This window comes from Molossus molossus, unplaced genomic scaffold, assembly GCF_014108415.1.
Source record: "Molossus molossus isolate mMolMol1 unplaced genomic scaffold, mMolMol1.p scaffold_m16_p_9, whole genome shotgun sequence".
Classification (NCBI taxonomy): domain Eukaryota; kingdom Metazoa; phylum Chordata; class Mammalia; order Chiroptera; family Molossidae; genus Molossus; species Molossus molossus.
The window spans coordinates 103,401,233-103,415,384 of NW_023425403.1; the positions used below are offsets into that span (position 1 = coordinate 103,401,233).

General features: G+C 40.9%; 1 pseudogene; it reads right to left on the reverse strand.

Annotated features, from left to right (window-relative positions):
• LOC118622483 overlaps positions 1-6,602 on the reverse strand; it is a 38,816-nt pseudogene extending 32,214 nt beyond the window's left edge.
• Between the last annotated feature and the right edge of the window lie 7,550 nt (positions 6,603-14,152).

Below are 14,152 nucleotides of genomic sequence, written 5' to 3' on the forward strand. Positions count from 1 at the left end.
GTGTCAGCAAGAAAGGGCCGCCGGGCGGAGGGGTGGACCGGTCAAGGCAGGAGACGTTGGAACCCTGAGGTTTGACTGTGCCGGAGACTGTGGCTTAACAACAGCCGTCCCTGCGCTCGGTGCTGCGGGCGGGTGCAGCCCGGTCGGGGCCTGTTGGGGACGCTCCCTGGCTGCAGTGCGGGTCCTCCCGTGGCAGGAAGACCATCTCTCGTGCATGCCTTCTGGTCAGAGCACTCATCCTGGTACGAGGGCTCCGCCCGTGACCTGGTGACCCCCTGTCTGCCGAAGCCCCAGCACCAGGGCCTGTGCGTTGACCATTAGGGTTCAGCACATGCATTCGGCTGGGGTGGGGCACAGACGTTCAGGCGACAGCAGCCACCTCAGGAAACGTTTGCTAAAGAAATACATGGCGAGGCAAGGCCGAGGTGCGGGCAGGAAGCAGCCCCAGGGCGAACAAGGGCGGCAGGGCCAGGCCTCACCCTGGCTGTCTGGGCCTGGACCCTGTCGCGGCTCCTCCGAGAGATGCTGCAGCTGTTCAGACGGCGGAGAGCTGGCTCCGCACTGCGTCGCGCTCTTCCCATTCCAAACGCTCATTCAGGGCGAGGTTAGACCAACCCTGTCATCGCCTGTGGAAGGAGTCTCTGTATTACGTCACCCGTGGCCCGAGGCAGCTGCTCCTGGGCCATCAGAAGTCACCCGCTCCCCGCAAAGTGGCCTCCGCGGAGCCGCAGCTGTTGTTTTCATTGTTCAGGGGCACGGGCAGCAGCCGGTCCTGGGGCACGTGAGATTCCTCTTCATTAGCAAACGGATTTGTTTTAGCTGCGTAGTTGGCTGAAAGGATACAGGAACATCCAGAATCTAGGCTGGTTGTGCCTTTTTCATCTCCATAATTCTACCTGGGATCGCAGTGCCTGGCACCTAATAGGCATGTGATGAAACATTTGCTGTATGAACAAATGTGAGGACAGAGGAGGAAAGTGCCCAATAAGGGAAGGGGTGACGTCTGTGTAGAGCAGAGTGGGTATACATGACATAGAGACAAATAAAATACAAAAGGTTTTTTGAAAAGATCGACAAAATCGATCTATCTCTAGCCAGACTCATTAAGAAACACAGAAAGAGGACCCAAATAAATAAAACCAAAAATGGAAGAGGTAAAGTAACAACTCACATCACAGAAATATGAAGGGTTGTAAGAAAATACTATGAATATCTATATGCCAACAGACTGGACAACCTGGGTAAAATAGACAAAGTCCTAGAAACAAAATCTTTCAAAACTCAATCAGGAGGAATAAAAAAAACCTGAATAGGCTGATAACAACTAATTAGATTGAAGCAGTAATCAGAAAACTCTCAGCAAAAAAAGTCACAGACCACATGGATTCACAGATGAATTCTACCAACCAGAGAACTAACGTCTAGCTCCTCAAACTATTCCAAAACCTTCAGGGGAAGGAACACTTCCAAGCTCCTTTTACAAAACCAGCATTATCCTAATTCCAAAACCAGACAAAGACACTACAAAGAGAGAAAATTACAGGGCATTCTCTCTCATAAACATATATGCTACAACCAACAAAATATTAGCAAATTGGATCCAGAAATACATTAAAATGATTACACACTTGACCCGAGTGGAATTTATTCCAGGAAAGCAAATTTGGTGCAATATTCGCAAAACAATAAATGTGATACATCATATAAATAGAATGAAAGATAAAAATAACATGATCATATCAATAGATGCAGAAAAAGCATTCAACAAAATTCAGCACCCGTTTTTTAATAAAAACTCACAGTAAGGTTGGAATAGAGGGAACATATCTCAACATAATAAAGACCATATATGACGAATCTACAGCCAACATCAAACTCAATGGGCAGAAAATAAAATTGTTTCATTAAGAACAGGAACAAGACAGCATTGTCTGCTTTCGCGACTCTTATTTGCCATAATACTGGAAGTCTTAACTGTGGCTATATTGTACTGGAAGTCTTAACTGTGGCTATATTGTATGTAAAACACCTTAAAGACTCTACCAAAAAAACTACTAGACTTAATTAATTAATTCAACAAAGTAGCAGGAAACAAAATTAACATCCAGAAATCAACGGCATTTTTATACACCAATAATGATCTCTCAGAAAGGGAAACTAAAAAACAATCCTATTTACCATTGCAACAACAACAATAAAATATAAGATACCTAGGAATAAACTTAACCAAAAAGGTAAAATATCTGCACTTGAAAAATTATAGGTCATTGAAAAAAGAAACAGAGGAAGATACAAACAAGTGGAAACATATATTGTGTTTATGGATCAGAAGACTTATCATTAAAATGTCCATACTACCCAAAGCAATCCATAGATTGAATGCAATCTTTATTAAAATACCATTAGCATACTTCATAGATCTAGAAAAAATATTCCAAAAAATTATATGGAACCAAAAAAGACCTCAAATAGTCACAGCAATCTTGAGACAGAAAAACAAAGTTGGAAGGATCACAATATTGAATATAAAACTATTATTACTAAGAAAAAAAAACCCATTGTAATCAATACAGCCTGGTACTGGCACAAGAATAGGCATATAGATCAATGAAACAGAATGGAGAACCTTGAAATTGACTCAAGGCAATATGCTCAATTAATATTTGACAAAGGAGTCTGGAGCATACAGTGGAGTAAAGACAGACTCTTCAATAAATGGTGTTGGGAAAATTAGACAGATACAATGCAAAAATGAATCTAGATCACCAACTTACACCATACCCAAGAATAAAGTAAAAATGGGTAAAAGATGTAAATGTAAGTTACAAAACCATAAAAATCCTAGCAAAAAACATAGATAGTAAAATCTCAGATATCTCATGTAGCAGAATTTTCACTGATACATCTTGTAGGGCAAGAGAAACAAAGGAAAATCTAAATAAATGGGACTACATCAAACTAAAAAGCTTCTACATAGCCTAAGAAACCATCAATAAGATGAAAAGGGAACCCATGGTATGGGAAAACATATTCACCAAGGAAACATCTGATAAGGGATTAACTTCCAAAATATATGAAGAACTCATACAACTCAACAAAAGGAAGACAAACAATCCAATTAAAAAAGGACCTATATAGACACCTCTCCAAGAAGGACATACAATGGCCAAGAGACATATGAAAAAATGCTCAACATCACTAATCACCAGAGAGATGCAAATTAAAACTATAATGAGGTATCACCTCACACTTGTCAGAATGGCTGCCATCAACAAATCAGCAAACAAGTGCAGGCAAGAATGTGGGGGAAAAGGAACCCTAGTATGCTGCTGGTGGGAATGCAGACTGGTAAATCTACTGTGAAAAACAGTTTTCAGTTTCCTTAAAAATTAATAATGAAGCTGCTGTTTGACCCAGCAATCCCACATCTTGGAATATATCCAAGAATCCAGAAACACCAATCATAAAAGAGATATGCGCCCTTGTGTTCATAACAGCACTATTTACAATAGCTAAGATCTAGAAACAGCCCAAGTGCCCATCAGTAGATAAGTGGATAAAAAAGCTGTGGTACATTTGCACCTGGAATACTATGCAACTACAAAAAAGAAGGATATCTTGCCTGGCCTGTGTGGTTCGCTGGCACCAATAGGTCGCAGGTTTGATTCCCGGTCAGTGCACATGTCCAGGTTTTGGACCCAATCCCCAGTCGGGGGCATGCAGGAGGTGGCCAATAGATATTCTCTCTCATCAATGTTTCTATCTCTCTCTAAAATTAATAAAGAAAAAATATTTTAAAAATAAAAAAGGATCTCTTGCCCTTTGAGGCAGCATGGAAGGACCTGGAGAGTATTATGCCAAGCCAGATAAGATAGTCAGAGAAAGACAAATATCACATGATGTCACTTATATGTGAAATCTAATGAACAAAATAAACTGATGAACATGGATGCATGGAACAGACAGACAGACTTCAGAGGGAAGCAGGGGGGTGGGGAGTGGGGGAGTAGATTAACCAAAGAACTTATAGGCATATATGCATAGCCCACGGATACAGGCAATAGTGTGGCAAAGGCCTTTGGTGAGAAGGGGACTGGGTGGAGGAGGGCAAAAGGGGGAACATGGGGGACCTCTCTAATACTGTCACTAATAAACATAAAATTTTAAAAAATGCTTTTGTAGGAGATGGTGGTAAAGATTGTAAGTGACAACTCATTTATCTGTATATAAGAGTAGCCCTTCTTCGAGGAGCTCCCTCATTTCAGACTTGAGTAGGAGTTATAGTGATTGGACAGAGCTGGCCCTGGGCTAGCCCAGGAGCCTGGGTGGGGGTGTCTGTCATTCAGTGTGTCCAGTGAGGAGAATAAAACTGGTCAAAGAGAAAAAAGAGACAAAAGACAGCATCCTTGGGGCATTTCAAGTCCTGGTTTTATAAATTCCCAAGGCCAAAATGTTCCCTTTGTGATAGTGCTAATAATAATGGTGACTGCTTTGAGTGCTTACTGTGTGAGAGACATTTTTTTAACATAGAAAATTATTGTTAACGCACCCAATGCTCACAAAAATCTCACAAAGAAAGTTTTATTACAATTGAATTTTTCACATAAAGAATCAGGACTAAGTTAGTTTCCATGTCCAAGTTCACACAGCTGGGAAGGAGCAGAGCCTGGGTTCCAATCTAGACAGTCGACTGTAAGTGAGTTCCCCCAAGGCTGCTGAACGCCTGTCCGGGCTCCCGTGCCGGAGGGTGGTGATGGGCATGGTGCCTCCTCCGGTGTTGCATCAGGAGAGGTTCTAACCCATCAGTGGGGTGTTGTGGGGTCTCAGATAAACCAACCAAGCCTGGAAAGGTGGGAGGATGCTCAGAGTGGCCTTGACGTTCGGGTTAAATGTTGTGTGCTGCTAAACGTGGATGCATTGCTGGGTTGAGGGGCTTTTCCTTGGTCACCGCAGGGTATTCAGGCCTGGGGATAAGGTGGGAAACTAGTCTGAATGAACTAGTGACCGAGGGGGGTGGAATTAATGTGTCCTACGCCTGTTAGAGCCCAGATGGCCACGGTTCCTCACGTTTGTATTGATTCACAGTCGGCAAATAGATACCACCTCATTTCATAATCATTACCGCTATCACATAAAAGGTGGTTAATATCCGAATCCTTGCTGACACCAAAAAACTCTGGTGCACCCTCGAATAGAATGGTCACCCTACAGATTCTGCTATACTTGGGAACTTGGGAGTCTCACCATCTTCCAATTTACAGATGATGAAGGAACCTAAGTTACTGGCAATGTGCATTTTTTGAGAATATACATTTTTTGTTGCTACATAATTAACAAATCATTATATGAACATAATGATTTGATATTTGTACATATTATGAAATGATCACCACAGTAACTATAGTTTAAGAAATATCTATGACTATACATAGTTACAAATTTTTACTTAAGATTTACTCTATTAGCAACTTTCATATGTGCAATACAGTGTTATTAACCATAGTCACCACACTGTACATGACAGCCCGTGACTTATTTATTTTATAACTGAAAGTTTGTACGTTTTGACAGCCTCCGTCCATTTCTCCCATCTTGTTCCCCCATGTCTCTGCCATGCACCAATCTGCTCTCTGTATCTATGGACTCAGATTTCTATATTTTAATATTTCACATAAAGTGGGATTATACAGTATTTGTCTTTCTTTGTCTGTCTGATTTCACTTAACAAAATGTCCTCAAGGTCCATCTATGTTGTCCCAAATAGCAAGATTTTATTCTTTTTATGGCTGAAAAAACATATCACGTTTTCTGTATACACTTTGGTTGTTTTCATGTCTTGACTATTGTAAATAATGCTGCATTGAATGTGGGAGTACAGATATCTTTCAAATTCATTTATTTCCCCTCAGTAAATACCCAGAAGTGGAATTTCCGGATCGTATGGTAGTTCTGGTTTTTACGTTTTGAGGAAACTTTATATTGTTTTCTTTCTTTTGTTAGTTTTAAAATTGAATTGTGTGCCCACCACCCAAAGGCAAATCATCTTCTGTCACCATATATTTGGCCCCTTTCCCCTTCACTTCTCCCCACTCCCTTCCCTTGGTCACCACCATACTGTGGTCTGTGAGTTTCATTTTTACATCCCACCCATGAGTGAAGTCATATGGTTCTTAGGTTTTTCTGACTGACTTGTTTCGCTTAGCATAATATTCTCAAGGTTCATCCATGTTATCACAAATGGCAGGATTTCATGTTTTCTTACGGCTGAGTAGAATTCTATGGTAAATATGTACCACATCTTTATCCAGTCCTCTATCAAAGGACACTCTGGTTGTCCCCATGTCTTTGCCATCGAAAATAATGCTGCAGTGAAAATAGGTGTGCATATATCTTTGTGAATAACTGTTTTCGAGTTTTTCGGGTAGATACCAGAAGAGGCATTGGGTCATATAGTAACTCTATTTTGCAATTTTTGAGGAACCTGCATACTGTTTCCACAGTGGCTGTACCAGTTTGTATTCCTACCAGCAGTGAATGAGGGTTCCTTTTTCTCCCCAACCTCTCCAACACTTGTAATTACCAGTCTTCTTGATAATAGCCATTCTAACAGGTGTGAGCTGGTATCTCACTGTAGCTTTATATGCATTCCCCTAATAGCTAGTGAAGTTGAACATCTTTTGATGTATCTGTTGGTCATTTGTATGTCTTCTTGGGAGAGGTGTCTGTTCAGGTTCTCAGCCACTTTTTAACTGGATTGTTCATTTGTTTGGTGTTGAGTTGTATGAGTTCTTTATATATTTTGGATATTAACTCCTTGTTGCAGCTATGTTTGCAAATATCTTGCATTTGGTTCGTTGCCTTTCTGTTTTGTTGGTGGTTTCTTTTGCTGTGCAGAAGCTTTTTAGTTTGATATAGTCCCATTCATTTATTTTTGCCTTTACTTTCCTTGCGTTTGATGTCAAATTCATAAAATATTCTCCATGACCAAGTTCTGTTAATTTAGTACCTATGTTCTCTTCTACATAATTTGTTTCAGATCTTGTGATAATTTTCAATTAATTTTTATACCTGGGGACAAACTGAAATCTAATTGCATTCTTTTGTATGTAGCTTTCCAATTTTCCTAGCACCATTTACTAAAGAGGCTTTCTTTTCTCCATTGTGTGATTTTGGTTCTTTTGTCAGAAATTATTTGCCCATATACATGTGGTTTTATTACTGAACTCTCGATTCTGTTCCATTGGTCAGTGTGTCTGTTTTTCTGCCAATGTGATGCTTTTTTGATTGTCGTAGCTCTGTAGTATGTTTTGAAGTCAGGTAGTGTGATTACCCTGGCTTAGCTCTTTGTTCTCAGGATTGCTTTGGGTATATGAGGTCTTTTTTTTATTTTTTATCCTCACCTGAGGACATTTTTCCATTTTTTGTTCAGGTAGAGTGGTAGGGAGAGAGAGGAACAGAGAGAGAGAGAGAAATATCGATATGAAAGGAACACATCAAGTGGCTGCCACCCGCACGACTGACCAGAGCCGGGGACAAACTGCAACCGAGGTACATGCCCTTAGCGGGAATCGAACCCGGGTCTCTCAGGACCGCAGGCTGGCGCTCTAACCGCTGAGCCAAACCGGCCAGGGCGGTATATGGGGTCTTATGTGGTTCCTACAAATCTGATGTTTTTCATTTTATTTCTTTAAAAAATGATATTGACATTTTGATGGAAATTGCATTAAATCAGTGCATTGCTTTGGGACACATGGTTATTTTAACTATGTTGATTCTTCCAATCCATGAGCACAGAGTATCTTTCCATTTCATATTGTCTTTTTCAATGTCTTTGAATAATGATTTATAGTTTCAGTATATAGGTTCTTCACATCCTTTGTTAAGTTTATTCCTAGGTATTTTTATTTTATTCTTTTAGTTGCAATTGCAAAAAAAATATTTTTTCATTTCTTTTTCTGAAGTTTCATTGTTAGTACATAGAAAAGGTGTGGGTTTTATACAATGATTTTGTGTCTTGCAACTTTACTATATTTGTTTATTGTTTCCAATAGTTTTTTGGAGTGAGTCTTTAGTGTTTTCTATAAACAGCATCATGTTATCTGAAAAGAATGACAATTTACTTTTTTCATTTCCAGTTTGGAGGGTTTTTTTTCTTGCCTGAGTGCTCTGGCTAGAACTTCTAAAACTATGTTTAAGAGTGGTAAAAGTGGCATCCTTCCCTGGCTGCTTTGGTTCAGTGGTTAGACCATTGGCCTTTGGACCAAAGAGTCCCGGGTTTGATGCCAGCCAAGGTCACATACCTCAGCTGCGGTTCACTCCCGGCCCTGATTAGGGTCGTGTGGGTGGCAACCAGTCAATGTGTCTCTCTCACATCGATGTTTCTTTCTCTCTGTCTCTCTCTCCCTCCCACTCTGTCTGAAGATAAATGTAAAAATATTCTCAGGTAAGAATTAAAAAGAGAGTGGGCATCCTTGTCTTGTTCCTTCTTTTTAGAGGAGAAACTTTCAGTTTTTCACTATTGAGTAGATATTGGCTGAGGGTTTGTCATGAAAGGCCTTTATTGTATTGAGGAACTTTCCTTTTATACCCATTTTATTAAGAGTTTTGATTAAAAAAATGAATGTAATATCTTATAAAATGTTTTTTTCTACATCTTTTGATAATATCATATAGTTTTTACCCTTTGTTTTGCTAATGTGATGTAATACACGGACTGGTTTTTGTATGCTGAGCCATCCTCGTGCCCCTGTAAGGAGCTGCTCTTGACCGTGATATATCATTTTTATAATGTATTGTTGTCTTTGATTTGCTGGTATTTTGTTTAGAATTTTTTTAAACTAAATTTCTTTTATTTATTTAAAATATTTTTATTGAGCTTTTTAAAAATCATTTTCTGTTTTTCAATTATAGTTGACATACATATTCTATTAGTTTCAGGTGTACACCACAGTGATTAGGCATTATAAAATTTATTAAGTGATCATTCTAAAAAATCTCTTACCCATTTGACACCATACACAGTTATTAGAATATTATTGACTATATTCCCTATGCTGCACTTTATACCCCCATGACTACACTACAGCTACTTTGTACTTCTAAATCGCTTCACCTTTTTCAACCATCCTCTGAACCCTCCTCCCATCTGGCAACCATCAAAATGTTCTCTTTATCTGAGTCTGTTTATGTTCTGCTTGTTTATTTTGATTTTTAGATTCAGTTATTGATGGATATGTGTTTATTGACATTTTATTGTTCATATTTCTGACCCTTTTTTCCTTTTTCTTAAAGAAGACCCTTTAACTTTCATATAATACTGGTGGTGAACTACTTTAGATTTTTCTTGTCTGTGAAGCCCTTTATCTGACCTTCAATTCTAAATGATAGCTTTGCTGGGTGGAGTAAGCTTGCTTTGGGTCATTCCTTTTCACCACTTTGAATATTTCTTGCCACTCCCTTCTGGCCGGTAAAGTTTCTGTTGAGAAATCAGCTGATAGTTTTATGGGAACTCCCTTGTAAATAACTGACTGCTTTTCTCTTGCTGCTTTCAAGATTCTTTCTTTGTCTTTAACTTTTGGCATTTTAATTATGATGTCTGTTGGCGTGGGCCTCTTTGGATTTATCTTGTTTGGGACTTTCTATGTTTCCTAAATTTGTATGTCCATTTCTTTCATCAGAAATTTTTCTCTCATTATTTTTTCAAATAGGTTTTCAATTTCTTGTTTCCTCTCTTCTTCCTCCAGCACCCCCATGATGCAAATGTTGGTATCTTCATATTTGTAATTATTTTTTCTTTTTGCTGTTCTGATTGGGTGTTTTTTGCTTCTTCATGTTCCACATTGCTGATTTGATTCTCAGTGTCTTCTACTCTCCTGTTGATTCCCTGTAAATTATTCTTCATTTCAGTTAGTGTACCCTTCATTTCTGACTGGTACTTTTTTACGCTGTTGATTTTCTAAGTTCCTTGAAGTTCTCACTAAGTTCCTTGAGCATCCTTATAATCATTGTTTTAAACTCTGTATCTGATAGTTTGCTTGCTTCCATTTCATTTAGTTATTTTTCTGGAGATGTCTACTGTTCTTTCATTTGTGACATGTTTCTTTGTTTCTGCATTTTGACTTCTTTCCTGTGTTTGTGTCTATGTATTAGGTAGAACTGCTATGTCTCCTGGACTTGGTAGAGTGCAGTAGGTTTTCTGTAGGGCCCAGTGACTCAGTCTCTCTAGTAACTTGAGCAGGGCACTCCAAGTGCATCCCTGTGTGGGCTGTGTGTACTCATCTATTGTTGGGCCTTGATTGCTGTTTGTGCCACTGGGAGGGACTGACGACCCCCAGGCCAACTGACTGTGAGCACCAGCTGTGACTACAGCAGAAGAGCTGCTGTGCAGCAGCCAACCCCGTGGAGCAGGACTGTTTCAGTGCGGCTTTGGTGCTCGCTGAGTCTGTCCTTTGTGTTGCTCAAGGATGTGGTAGGGTTGCAATCTGGGGTGGTCTGAAGTTGACCACTAGGTGCATTGACTCTGGGGCCTCCTAGGAGGGGCAAAGTCAGCTATGGCCTGTGCCCTAGCTGGGGCCACCAGCACAAGCTACAGAGTGATCTGCAAATGGCTGCTACTTGTATAGGGCTTGGAGGTGCTCAGGAGAGGCCAAGCTGTGAACCAAGTCAGGCTGCTGCTAGTGCCAGGCCTGGGGCTCTTAGTGAGAGTCACAGAACATGCTGAGGCTACATGCTGCTTGTTTGAGAGCTATTAGGAAAGCCAAACCTGTCTATTTATATAGAAAAGCCTCTGGAAACAGCGTGGGTGGGCCTGCAAATGGGATGGGGCAGGGTCTCAGGGAATCACTAGGGTGGGGCGAACAGTTTCAGTCGAATTGATCAGTCTCCACTTGTTGGCTCTGTGGCGGGGAAGGCTCAGCAAAGGAACAATGGCCTCTGCCAGCACTTTTGTCTGGGAGAAAGCTGCCCCCCTCACCCCAGCTCTTGCCTTGATACCAGATAATTTAGTTCCTCCCCATATGTCCCTGGTTCCTTTCAAGCTGCTTCCCCAGTGCCGGAGCTCAGAGGTGGTGCATCCAAGTAAGTCTGTGCACAGGCCTTTTAAGAGGAACTGCCTGGGACTCCAGAGCCTCCATGTCACTCAGCCACAATCCCGCCTTGTTTTTACAGCCTGAAGGTATGGAGACTTCTTTTCCTGGCACAGGAACCCTGGGCTGAGGGGTCTGATATGGGGCTGAGACCCCTCACTCCTCATGGGAGGAGGGCCTCCACAGCCAAGATATCCCTCCTGATTAAAAACAGCCACATGTGGGTGTGGGACCAGCCCACTTCATGCCTAGGCCCCTCCTACCAGTCTCAACGTGGATTTTTCTTTAATTCCCTACTTGTAGGACTTCCATTCAGCCAGATTTCAGGTAGTTCTACATGATGGTTGTTCTGTAGTTTAGATGTAACTTTGATGTGGTTTTAATTTTTTTTTTTTTTTTATCCTCACCCAAGGATATTTTTCCATTTTTTGTACAGATAGAGTGGGAGGGAGAGAGAGGAAGGGAGAGAGAGAGAGAGAGAAACATCGATGTGAAGGGACACATCGAGTGGCTGCCACCCGCACGACCAACCAGGGCCAGGGACAAACTGCAACCGAAGTACGTGCCCTTAGCGGGAACCGAACCCGGGTCTCTCTGGACCGCAGGCCGACGCTCTAACCGCTGAGCCAAACTGGCCAGGGCAACTTTGATGTGGTTTTAGAAGGAGGCGATTGTACATTTACCTCTGCCACCATCTTAACCCTCTACTTTGTTTAAGATTTTTGCATTTATATTTATCGGAGATTTTGGTGTGTGTGTGTGTGTGTGTGTGTGTGTGTGTGTGTTTTGGTATCAGGGTTATGTTGACCTCCTAAAATGTATTAGGAAATATTGCCTCCTCAATTTTTGGAAGAGTTTGGTAGAATTCACTAGTGAAGCCATCTGGTCCTGGACTTTTATTTTTAGAGAGTTTTTTTTTTATAGTTGTTTCAATTTTCTCACTGTTTACTGGTCTATTTATATTTTCCAGTTCTTCATGATTCAGTCTAGGAAGGTTTTATATTTCTAGGTACTTACTCATTTCTTCTAGGTTATTGAATTTAGTAGCTTATAGTTTTTCATAGTATTCTAGTATGATCCTTTGTATATCCATGATGTTTGTGGTAACTTCTCCTCTTTTATTTCTGATTTTGTTTATATGGGTCTTTTTTTGTTTGTTTCCTTAATGAGTCTTGCCAAGGGTTTATCAATTTTATTAATTTTTTCAAAGAACCAGCTCTTTGTTGTATTAATTTTTGTATAGTTTTTTTGTTCTTTATTTCATTCATTTCTGCTCCAGTTTTTATTATTTCCTTTCTTCTGCTGATTTAGGCTTGCTTTTGTTCTCCTTTTTTTTGTTCTTTAAGATGTAATGTTAGGGTGTTTACTTGGGGTTTCTTTTTTTTAGATAGGCCTGTAATGATATAAACCTCACACTTGTTACTGTTTTTGCTGCATTCCATAAGTTTTGATATGTCTTCTTTGACCTAATAATTTTTTTAGTATTATGTTGTTTAATCTTCACATATTGGTGGGTTTCTTTACTTCCTTTTTGCAGTTGATTTCAAATTTCAAAACATTGTGGTCAGAGAATACACTTGGTATGATTTCAATCTTCTTTCATTTGTTGAGGCTAGTTTTGTGACGCAACAAACATATAATCTATCCTTGAGAATGGTCCATGCGCACTGGAGAAGAATGTATTATCTGGTGTTGTGAGAAAAAATGCTCTGTAAATGTCGATTATATTCATTTGGTCTAAGTGTGTCATTTTGTCCTAACGTTTCTGAATTACAAACAGAGAAAAAAAGCCGGGGAGCCTGGGTACCTCATAACCTCCCAGAGCTCTCCTCCCTTCACCCTTGGTGTCAGGCTGTGGAGCACTTATCTGTGAACCTGAGAGCTGGTGCTAAAGAATCACCTTTTCCCTCATCAAAATCTGCACTGTGATTGGTCCTGATGTGCGGGTGCTGGTGGACCTGCAGAGATCTGAGGTTGCCATCACCAGGAGTGCAAAACAACAAAGAAGCCAGCTGGGTTCCCCCAGCTCACTCCAACCCACACATTGTAGCTATACTGATAGCAGCATCTGGCTGCAGGGGACAGCACTAGGATTTCACGGATTTAGAGACCAAATGCCCACCGCATTCCACTGAAGGGTTTGTCTCCTGGGACTGTGGTGACTAGATCACAGAAGAGGCACCCCTACCAGAAAACACCACCCCGTGGAGATCTGAAAAGACAGAGAAGTGCAAGAAAGCTAAGTAACTTGTGAGGCAGCACCACCTACTGAAAAATAATAGAACAACCTCTTCATATTAAGTGAAGAGGGAAATATCATTCATACATAGATGCCTAGACAGAGAAGGAATACATCAAATACCATAAATAACCAAGGTAGCAAGGCAGCTCAGAAAGAAAAAAAAATATTCAAAAAACAAATGTAAAGACCAGGAAATGTTGTATAAATGAAAGAGAATTTAAGATTACAGTTCTGAAAAAAACTCAACAAGATGCAAGAAAATAATAGTCAGGCAGTTTAATGAGCTAAGAAAACAAATCAGAATGACAGTGGAGTGAATGGAAGATACACAGACCATCTCCCAGGAACAAACTGGAATTACAACTAAAATAAAGACAAATCGTCAGGAAAAAGCAACAGAAAAGCAGCTTGTGAGGACCATATAACCAGGGACACTGACTCCATCCTGGTAGGATTGCAGAGGCATGAGAGGGGGGCTGGGAGCCCGCGGACAGCAGCGGTCTTCGCTGTGAGCAGCACCCTTGGGGTTAAATTCCCAAGCAGCTCCACAGCACAGAGCCGGGGCAGGGTACTAACAGAGCAACAGCCACTCAACTTGGGCTCTGGCAGAGGGAGGGCGGACTGGACTGGAACTGTATGGGGACACTCAGGATTTAGAGGGCAGTCAGAGTTTTTGCTGAGTTATGGCCACACAGGACTGTGGCCATCTTACTCCTTCCCAGGGCTCTGGGAAGAGCCAGCGGCCCCTCCTTCAGAGATTCAAGCCACCCGGTGGGCTATTGAAATGCAAATTGAGGCTCATAAACAACCAGCATCAGCTCTCCTC